The 11,419-nt window shown below is 32.5% G+C and overlaps 1 pseudogene; it reads right to left on the bottom strand.

Annotated features, from left to right (window-relative positions):
- Positions 1-4,317: 4,317 nt before the first annotated feature.
- LOC122126574 lies at positions 4,318-4,414 on the bottom strand (annotated as a pseudogene).
- Positions 4,415-11,419: the final 7,005 nt, after the last annotated feature.

Below are 11,419 nucleotides of genomic sequence, written 5' to 3' on the forward strand. Positions count from 1 at the left end.
AAGTAAATTATTCAGGAGGGCAATTCATCTCCCTCAACTCTGTAGTATTATATGATTGTTTAGGTTCTTCCTAGCTATATGATTTTGTGAAATCCTGCATCAAACAGCGTATTTCTTTCATGAGAAGGGAAGTCTCTGTCAAACAATTAATAATAGGTTTTTGTCCTCCTGCCAAGCATCTATAGTTTTATTATCTTCATCTATTTCATGATCTGTCTGTGTATGCCAAAGACTGCTGTGAAAATAAAAAAGACCCTTTTCAGCACTTAGCATTCGTATAACATTCAGAGGTATGAAGGTGTTTAAATATTACTGAAATTGCTTTGGAATAAATAAAGTTCACCTTGACTATCTTGAGAAAGAAGAATTGGTTTCCCAGCACTTAGGTAAGAACGTGAGTGGAAAAAAAAAAGGAAAGTTTGGAACAACTCAACAAATACATTCAAATGAAACAAAACAACCCAAGAAAACACAAATTAATTCAGTACTTAAAAACCTGCAGGAAATGCAAAGATTTATTTTAAAAAATCAGCTATGATAAGCTTTTGAGAATCCTGAATACATGGGAGTCTACTGTTGTGAGGACAGTGGTTAAAGCCCAGACTAGACAGAAAGATCTGTACACAATGCCATGTACCTGTTATTCTAAATTCCAGGAAGAATAACAAAGTGGACTGAGCCTAAGATCATACACAAGGAGGACGCCAGATTCTATCTGAAAAATAATCAGGATAATTTAGGGCTGGGGGCATGACAAAGTGGTAAGAACACCCATTTAGGAGACACAAGACACTCAATGCAAACTCTATTATGGGTATTGAAGAAAAAAGCTATGACTTCAAATAATTTGAATGATTGTAAGATTTGAGTATTTCAGTGGAGAAAAAAATCCATGAGAGAAATAGAATGAACCCATGTTGTGATCCTTTCTACTTAAGCTATAATTTTGTGTGGTACTCCAGACATAACAGAGTTATCTTGCAAATGAGCATGGATGTGCATTTGGGTGATGGAAATATTCTACTTACACAGCTGTAAATTAGATTTTTTGGCTAGATTGTAGTTCTTGAACTAAGAGCCTTTGTGTTGTCCCTGAGCTTTTTCTCTCAAGGCTACCACTGTACTACTTTGAGCCACAGTTCCAATTTTATTTTCTGTTCGTTGTTTGGAGATAGGAGGCTCATGTACTTTCTTGCCCAAGATGACTTCAAACCATGATCATCAGATCTCATCCTCCTGAGTAACCAGGATTCCAGGCATAAGTTGTCTATTTTTAAAATAATTTAGTAAATCATACAGTTACAGAACTTATAAATTATCATTGCAACCTGTGTAATAGATGTGTGTATGTATATATCAATGCATACAAATAGAAGTATTTTAACGTATCTTTGTATCTACAGTAGATTTATGAAAAATCAACCTTTGTTGTAAAATAAAATGGAAACAAAAGTTATTAAGGAGGAAACCAAAAGGAATTGTCACATGTTTCTTGTTGTTGAATGGAATATGAATTGCGAGAATCAGTTTGGAAAAATCATCTTAATTTAACAAAATGGATAATGGGTATTAATTCCAATCTATTTGCCCATATTGTGCATCCTCACAGATGAATGTCAAAATCAAACCACAATTTTTGCTTTTGTATTTAACGTATTTAGGGGATTGATGAAGTAATCAAATAAAGATTAAAATAATAGTAAATGATGCTATGAGTTAGAGCTGAAAATGTTTTTAAATATTATAATAGCTAATTAAATTGAATTTTTCTTACTTTTACTCTATTGTCATGCCCCTCATTCCCACATTCATTCCCACATTAGAAAAGTACATAGAAGGTTCTCACTAAATTATTTGTACAATCATGAAAAAAATGTATTGAAAGAATATGGGCACAGTGTGGTTTTAGCTTATTGAGCTAGGGGGTAGTGTGTTATTGAGGACTTGCAAAACGTTGTGATAGAGATGAAAGGAGTGATGTGCTTACTCTGGAAAATTGGCTAGGGGATTGCTCCCAGAAAAATAGTGACGAATTCTTCCAAAAGATACAGTGAATACACTTTCAGAGGTAATCCTCAATACCATTTTCCACAAAGTTTTGTCCCAGATACAATCGGCCTGCCTTCTCTGGCTGCTTTCCTAGCCTGGACCTATTCCTTCACTCTACAGGAAAAGTGTGATACAACTGATTTCAGTCAGATCTGTTACTAGAATTATCAGGGATTTAGATTCTTGTCTGTAATTTGGTCAAAGCTATGTCTCTTTATGTAGGCTATTAAAAATGTATTTACTAATTACAAGTAAATACATAAATTCTATTTCCATCTCTTTTAAAAATAAAATTGTTTGCTCTATAAATTGATCAGAGGCATGGATTTTGTGGCTAGGTAGGTCATTGCACATGTCTCTCTCTTCCTCTCTCCCTTTCTTGGTTCTCATAGATAATATGACTGATCCATAATTATCCTAATTTATTTTGCTTTTATATTTTTGGTTGCATCATTTCACTTTCTGCTCTGCCATTTCCCAAATCATTTACATAGAAGGCATTATTTCATATTTTCTCATTCCTAGAATAAGCTGCACATGAAGACACCACTGGTCCTCATTTTCAGTCTGTACCTTTGAATATGGAGGAAAACCTTTCCTCTGCTCTCTATCAATTCCCTACTCACCAGTTAGAATAATTTCGAATAGTAAAAATGGAAAAAGTGAAAAAAAATCATGGTGAAATAACAGATGTAGAAAATTCACTGGATTTTTCTGACCAGTTCAACCGACGTGAACTATTGGGGAATACATGTGCACCTCATTCCCACTGGTACTCAATGTCTTTGGTTAGGCAATTCTGATGAAGACAAGGAACAAGATGAAAAAGTGAGGAATGATATCATTTGTAAAAAAAAATGGAGAAGTATTCAAGCAAATTTTTCTGTGGGCTGCTGAAAATAATTGGCTTACTACAGTACAGAGACTACTTTCCAAAAGGACACTCATGTGAATACTAGGGATGATGATGAGTATATCTCTTTTCATCGGGAAGCCTAAGTGGACACTTTGACAATGTCCATGTGTTGGTGGCTCAAGGCAGATATTCATGCAATAACTGTGAATGGCTGGACTCCCCTGCACAGTGCTGATATGTGAAATAATACCAGAGTGGCTTCCTTCTTAGTTCATCATGATGCAGATACCAATGCCCAAACTAAAGTCCTCTTGACCCCCTTGCATCTTGCTGCTTGGAATAGAAATAGCAAAGATATGCTGGATCTCCTTCTATTGAACCATATATGAAACCAGGTCTGAAGAACTTGGAAGAAACTGCATTTGATATTGCCAAAAGGATAAATATGTATCACTACCTCTTTGAAGTTGTGGAAGGCTGTAAAAATTGTTCTCCTAAGTCATAATGGTTTGGTTAAGTTTCTTAAATTTCAAAAATGCCAATCAATCTTTGTGTCCATACAAAATATTTTCACAATACAAAGCAACTGCAATATCTTACTTTAAAAATTCATGGATTCCATCGTATTTTTCAAGTGAATTGCCTGACTTTGATGTCAAAATGTATTCAAGATTTGTTTGTATACATCTATAATGATTTCTGCAGGGTTTGTGATTATTTAAATCAGAAATCATTTTACCTTATCTGTTGGAATGAGTAGTACAAAAACTAAAAATATTTCTGGTGCTTGAATGAAAAAATTATATTTTAAAATAATCTGTTTTTTGTTTGTATAATGTACATAATCTATTTAATTCTCTCCTAGATATAATACTTTGAATTCTACATTGTTTTATTATATATATAGGTTCATTACAAATGTGTTATTTCAGATAACATTCCATATAGAAACAGTTTAAGATTCCTTTTTTTCCTAGGTTCTTATAGTATTTTATTTCTTTGGGATAAAATGACAATGTTATCTAATTTCAAAAGTTTTGTAAAGATTATGCTATGTAAAGGCCTTTCTAAGGTGAGGATTTAATGCATTGATGTCAAAATAACTTTCAGTTCAATGAATTACATGTATTGTTACATTTGTATTTTTTAATATTTTTATTGTGAAAATACTGTACAGTGGGGTTACAATTACATGGGCAAGATAATGAGTACATTTCTTATCAAGCATTGTAGCCTCCTCTTTTTTTACCCTTCCCATCCATTCCTATCCTTCCCCTGCCCCCCACTCAATCCCCACCGCTACCCCCCCCCCCCACGCACCAAAGTTGTAAAGTTCATTTTTCGACATAACGACTTGTATTTTTGTAATCAATTTTTAATAACTGTTTTTCATATCTTGCATCTGAAGGATGAAAAATATGGAATACTTCACAAATTTTCATATCATCCTTGTGCAAGTGCCATGATAATTTCTATATTGTAATTTGGGTAAATGTGCTGCTGAAGCGTGTAGTATCCTGTAAATTTAAGTAGTTAATGATGCATTCTTTATACAGGCATATATCCTTGGTTGACTGTTTGTAACTAGGAAACCTTATTGTTCCTAAAAATGCTATTGATCTTACTTCTCTAAAATTCTGTGTATATTGGAAAAAAATTATATTGTTTGGTCGATTGCTCACATTTGCAATTTTTTGTCAATGACTATTTTAAGTATTTTTCATCTTAAATTTGATCATACTTTGAAGCCTTTATAGCTAGGTCCAAAAGTGATTGCTTTTCAAGTATTTGTTTATAAACTGAGTTAGCTTTGTGGAGCTAATGGATTCAAAGTAAGCCTTGCTTAAGAGCACTTCTAAACTTCTGCAGCTTAAAAATTCCTAAATGAGGTCTTATTGGCAAAAATGTCTACCTGACCCTTTACTCTTCTTCCATGTAGCAACAGACCAACCAGAATATCTTACCCTGACAGCATAGATTTTCTTATTGGAACAAAACTATTCTTAGTTAAAAGGGATCATAGAGAGATAAACAGTTAAACAGAATCATTTAGACTAGAAGGTATTTTATCAAAATATATTTGTTTTTTATACCTAACATTTCAAAAGTAGCTAAAGCCAAGAAGGTGAAAAAATTTTTCACATGCATGATTACCTAATGTCCTGGTCAGTCTACCATCCAACCAAGCAGGAATTTACACTACTGCCTTTTTTTCACGAAATATTTTCATAGTTACAAGAGAAGTCTATATGTTTCTCCTCGATAATAGGCCTTAAATTGGTAGTTTTTTAATCACAGTGTTTCCTCTTGTCTCTAGGCTGTAAAGCTACAAATGATAAAGCTTTAGGTCCAACTCTACCAAACACTGAGGTAGAAATAATGGAATAATACTTTAAAACACAGTTGCCTTTGATACCCTAACCACTGCAGAACATTGCAAAACATGTGCCTTATTCTTATATTATATATATTTATATATTGTATATTTATTCGTGCTGATATTTTATTTCACACAGTGAAACTTACTAGAATTAATTGATAATTTGTCAAATAAATAGATATTTATTACAATAAATAGAATGGAATATAAATAATAAGTTTTATAATGTACATTAGAATATAGAAATTATCAATGCAATGTCTTCGTTATAAACTTTTGGTATGTTCTAAGTGTTCTTGATCTTCTGAATTCACATTGTAAAAAAAATTGTTTTCCTCTAATCTATAAGGGATTTTACTCTGCTGCTCTCTTTATTGTTTTAACTCACTGGTTCCAAAATGTTTTCTCCATATTTCTGAATCACTCCTACTGATTATACACAATTTTTGCTGATATGATATGTAAAAGGTATCATTCTTCCACAGGACCCACGGGTCCTAGGATCCCATGTCCCAGTTATCTGCTTCATCAGATAACAAGGGCAAGATTTCTCATGCAGGCTCATGAAATATGCCAAAAGAAAGTAATTGAAAATCCATCTCAATTCCTTACGAAACTGGAATTAGCAGTAATCAATTGTGAAATGCAATGCAACTTAAAATGAAAGATGAGATCACAAAATCTGAAAGTACACTAATTCAAACTTTCAGTTTAGAAATGACCAGCCCATATGAGTGACCAAGATCACAACTGGCACAAAATTATTTTTAATACCCCTCTTCTAATGATTATTAAATGATTTCAGTCCAGCATAAGTAGTCCAATTATGGATCTATCGTTCTATCCTAGAACGATAGATCCATAATTGTTCTACCAAGGCTAGGAAAACTTGACTTACAGGTCAAATATAATTCACAAAAACATTAATTGAGAAGATCATTAATGCTTCAAAATACTGGTACTTCATTAAAACTTGGTTTTGTAGAATAAAAATGTTATCATTCTCAAACCAATGATAACCTACATTTAATCTCCTGAAAGCAATTTCCTTTTCTTATAATCTTTTAAAAATCACATTCACCAAAATAACATTTGACAAGTAGACGATAGTGACATTACAAATTTTTCAAGTTTAGGGTCCAAGTTACAATTGAGTTGATTTATTGACCCAGCACTAATGCCAAACAGGTTCAACCACTCATTAAAGTGTAGAAATAGTACCACCCACCATTTGTGCTGTTCAGTAGATTCCTTGCAGAAATGTGTCAAACAGAACAACCTCCCATAATTCAAACCCAAACACTAGCTAATAAATTAAGTTTCATCACTTAATAAGGTAAATTTTAAAAAGTCACAAGTAGTTGCCTTATCATATGTTGTTTTATGTTTTCCCTATCTGTCTAACATAGTACTCATCAGAGATGTGAAAAACATAAAATCTGTCTTTTATTTCTACCATATTCTTGTATAATAGGAAATCGTAGTTTTTTTCTTTTTTACAAAACTTATAATATAGAAAATATTATCCCATGTAAAATAAAATAATCACAAACATTTTACAAAGCCATTAATAGAATTTGTTAGTTAGGAATATATTCTAAGCCATTTTTTAACTTTGTTGTTGACTAAAGATTAATCTTCCAACTGGATGAGAATAAAATCATATCAAAGTGCTTCACGTCTCCAGTCTTTCAAATTGTTATTGCAGATGAATGAATTATGGAAATATAAGCTGACATCAGTACAAGTATATACAGGATTGAAACTCCATGGAATGTATATAAACCTTTCAAAATATTAAGTTTAACAGAATGTCTATCAGGAAGTTGAAATCAGAGAGGAATAATAGTAAAGACATAGAACGAATATAAAATGGAACAAGGGGCAAGTACAGCTAGAATACTCAATGTACACATGTGATAAAGGAAGTGGTAAATCTGAAATAAATCTTGGAGAAGGGGTTGGTTGAGAATGATAGAAGGAGTCACTCTGATCCAGGAACATTGGACAATTAGATGAACATATTTATTGTAATACACTTGCACAACCTTTTGAGATTTAGTTAAAAAACACAACAAAAAACAAAAACACAAAAAAATCACAACCAAACAGCACTCTCTAGAGAGGATGAATATGACCTCTCAAAATTTTAAATAGTTAATGAAGGGTAGTCTTGGGAAAAACAAATAAAGCTGTTCAAAGAGGGCAGTTTGGGGTAGCAGAGAATTTTGAACAGATTTAAATAGATTGTCTAAGGTTATGAATCACCTACATCTGCTGCAAATATTTTCTTCTGTGAGTTCTTTTTGTATGCAAAGGATACTCCAGTCCTCAGCCACACTTGATAGCTTGTGAAGATAGAATGGAAGAAACAAGATAAATAACCCATTACTCTACTGGGGACAGAAGAGTCCTCTGTTTTCTCTCATCTCTCTTCACTACTCTTTCTTCATACTTTTAAGTCAAGTGATTTTGAATTATATCTTTCATTCTTTGTTCTGGCAAAGTAATTAGCCAAACTAATTTACTAAATATTATTTGCCATTTTTTCTGCCATGCTGTTTACTTATCCATGAGAGTCCATTAAACTTCACCCTTGCGTTTGGTTGCCACGAAAACCCAACGTCTATGTTAATGACGACAAACTCTAATGTAAAACTTTGTCTCCAAAAAACCGTTCCAAGAAGCTGTGATCACGAATATTTAGCTATACTTTTTTTCTTTTACCTTGAAAGTCTTCTTGTGTCTGAAGTGCCACAAAAATAAGTACTCCACTAATTTTTGGTTCGATCACTTCTAACCTCAAATATTTTGCTAACAAGATGCTTAGAGGAAACCGTAGTTTACTTCATTTTTATGTTCTCTCTTAAGACTCTCCTTAGATACCATATCAGGATCAGTGAAGTTATTCTTTGCAAAATTATTTCAATAGATTATTTTTTTCTTGGTCTTGCATTTGCTCAGCAAGATGTATGGAAAAGAATAGAGTTAAATGATCCATACCTTGGGTGACAGTGTCTGTTTCAAAGGACAATGCTTCTATGTCCCAATTCTATGTCCTCCTCTTAGCTCTTGCCTGATTTCCAATTAAGCACAGCTTCTTGGCTTCAAGCCCAGTGAAGCTGAAAGACTATAAGATCTCCTCCCCGCCCCGCTACATCTTCATGGTTTCTCTTTTAAACCTCTTTTAAGTTGCCTCATTTGGACATAGAATTTATTTTCCTGTCTTCATTAAATCTGTTCTGCATTGTAGTGAGCCTAATAGGTTCTGTAAAATCACTTTAGGTAGCAAAAATATTAAGAGACTTTATATAAAAAATTTTGGCCTCCCTCCACTACTAATATCAATATGCTTGGATAGGGCTTCTAAGAACATTGTATTCTTACCCTTTCAATTTTCTCAATTCTTTTCTGATCCCAAACTTTTTGGCTTATGTAATAAGAGAATTCTTCACTACCTCATATTGATAAGGATATTATTTTTTGTGAGCTACTTCGAAATGTGTAATCATTGGAGTATCCAATCAGATTTTTTTCTGTGTTTCAGTGCTTCACGTGCAGAGACATTGTGGAAAGTGTTACAAACAGAAAAGTGTGAACCCAATATATTCTTTTATTTTGGAGGGCACTTTCTCCCTAAAATTTTTACCCAAATTATCTTTTTCTAAGAATAATTTTGGTAATTAAAGGTCAATTCACATACTTTGATGTCTTAGTTTTTTTTAAGAACTTTGAATTTCACACAGTGAGAGTGTATTTCCTGGGTAAGGACAATTCTCAAGGGAACTACAGGATTTACAGTAAGGTTTCTGAAGTTTGTATGTTTAGTGTGAAAATGAGCTATCTTTACCCACATTCCTCCCTCTCAACTAAGTCTCCATAGCTTTCTTTGCATGAAAGTCTATTTTTCCCAGGCAATTTTCTTAATAGTCTAAGTTGTTAAAAAGTTTGAACAATTAAAATATATCTGTCATAATTTTTAAACTCTTTTGAAATTCCTTTATCAGAATCACGTTTTCCCCAATCCTAATTCAACCTTTACCATCAAAAACAGTAACATGTTGTTTACATGATATAGTGTCCAGGCAACTATTATTTTCCAGTGGCTTTATATGTATATATGAACATAGAAGCTGATGCTGAGCAAAATGAACTCCAGATATGGAAACAGAGATTTTTTTGTAGTTGTTTTTAATGTGATTTCTATTTTCTTTGGGTTTTTCTCCCTATGGTTTGTCCTCAGCTGTATTTGATTTTGGTACCCTGTGTATTGTGTATACATTTACCTTAATTAGGGAAGTGAAGAGGAACAACAAAACGGCAAGACAAAGGATAAGCCAATGCAATATCAATACACACAAGACAATATGTTGGAAATGTACATTACAACTTGTGAGGAGTATTGAGGTGAAAGAAAACTGTGAGAAAAATGAGAGGGGGTAACAAGTTTGAAAAGTTATGTATTTACTACCTTACAATTACTGTAACCCCATTGTACATCAATTTAACAATAAAAATTAAATTAAAACATAAGCTACATAAAATATAATTTCACTGTATTGTTATAGTAAATATTATTCTTTATTTTATGTAGTAACTTTTTTAAAATAATACTATTTGGCATCTAATTTGAATTGATTACTGCTTTTTTATCAGAGAGTCATCAAATTGATGTTATCCAACTAGACAATATTTTCACAATAAACGCGAATATTTTGAGAAAAGAATAAACTTAGTACTTTTTCATACTAAAACTGAAAACAGTTTAATTCTATGGAAACCCATAACTTTTAAAAGTAAATAAGTTGTTAAGAGGACAGAATATATGTGTTCCTCAAAATTCCTATGTCTAATAACTACTCATTTTCAAATTCTAAACATTCCAAACCTGAGAGACTCAAAACAGTACCTGTTTGCATGTTATCTAATTTTGCAATAGATGCAGTTTACAATGGAGTGTTACAGAATGAGAAGTCAACAGAAAAATAGCCACATTCTGGTAGAGGATAAAATTATGAAGCATTAAGTCATCTTAGTCCAGTAGTTTCCAACTTGTAAAGGGCACTTTAAAATTCCCTTAATTCACATCATGAATATCTTATCTCTATTGTGAAAAAATACTACACCTCTGATAATGTGATGCTCTCCTTGTTCTGGAAAGAATACTACAATAAACTGGGTTGCATCATTTTTCCCCCAGTGAGATTCTTGAGATCAGAACACTTGAAAATGTTATTTATATTTATACTTTTTTAAACTATCACAGATATTCAGGATGCTAAGGTCGTAAGATTGTGGTTCAAATCTCCAATAAACTCAGAAAAAGTCAGACACAAATGGCACTGAGATTGAAGTGGTAGCGCATGAGCCTTGAGCATAAACAGGCTCAAAGACAATTTCCAGGCCCAGTTTTCAAGCCCTAGGACAAACCAATAAAACAAAAACAAGCCCCAAATGTAGCATTTTCCTCATTGTATACAGAGGCACGTAATTAAGGAAATTGCTTCCTGTATTACATATCGGTAGAAGAAAGAAGATGTCACACAATTATTCTCTTCATACAATGTCATACAAAACCCTCAAAAAATGCAATTTTTCTATATTTATTAGTTAATATCGATTTTTTGGCAATTCTGTCTAGATTATTTACTTTATCATTTTATACATGAACTGTTAGAATTATCTATTAACTAAGATCTAATTATAACTCTCTTGAAAGCATATTATAGGCAAATAGAATGCCAGAATCATTTGTGAATTTGTCAATTAAACCCCCTACTTATAAAGAATTTTGTAGTATCCTATAAAATATGAAATTACAAACAATACTAAAATATTTATGTTAACTCTAAATTCTAATTAAGCAAGATCTACAAAGTCCTGCATTAGATGAACTTTGCTATTTCTCTAGGCTTAAGATTTTGGAATCCTTCCTCATTTCTTTGGAATCCAACAGAATGATGCTTACTTACTTTTTTTTTTTTTTTTTACAAATTTTGGGTGGGAATCATAAGCCATTTTGAATCTAGGAATGTTCTGTAATGAAGAGAGCACTTAAAACACAACTGAAGATTATATACGAGTTGCATTTCAATAGGAAATTTGACTTCTCAAAACATAATGACAAAATTAGC

The sequence above is a fragment of the Dipodomys spectabilis genome, unplaced genomic scaffold (genome assembly GCF_019054845.1).
Source record: "Dipodomys spectabilis isolate Male_0828 unplaced genomic scaffold, ASM1905484v1 ptg000285l, whole genome shotgun sequence".
Classification (NCBI taxonomy): Eukaryota; Metazoa; Chordata; class Mammalia; order Rodentia; family Heteromyidae; genus Dipodomys; species Dipodomys spectabilis.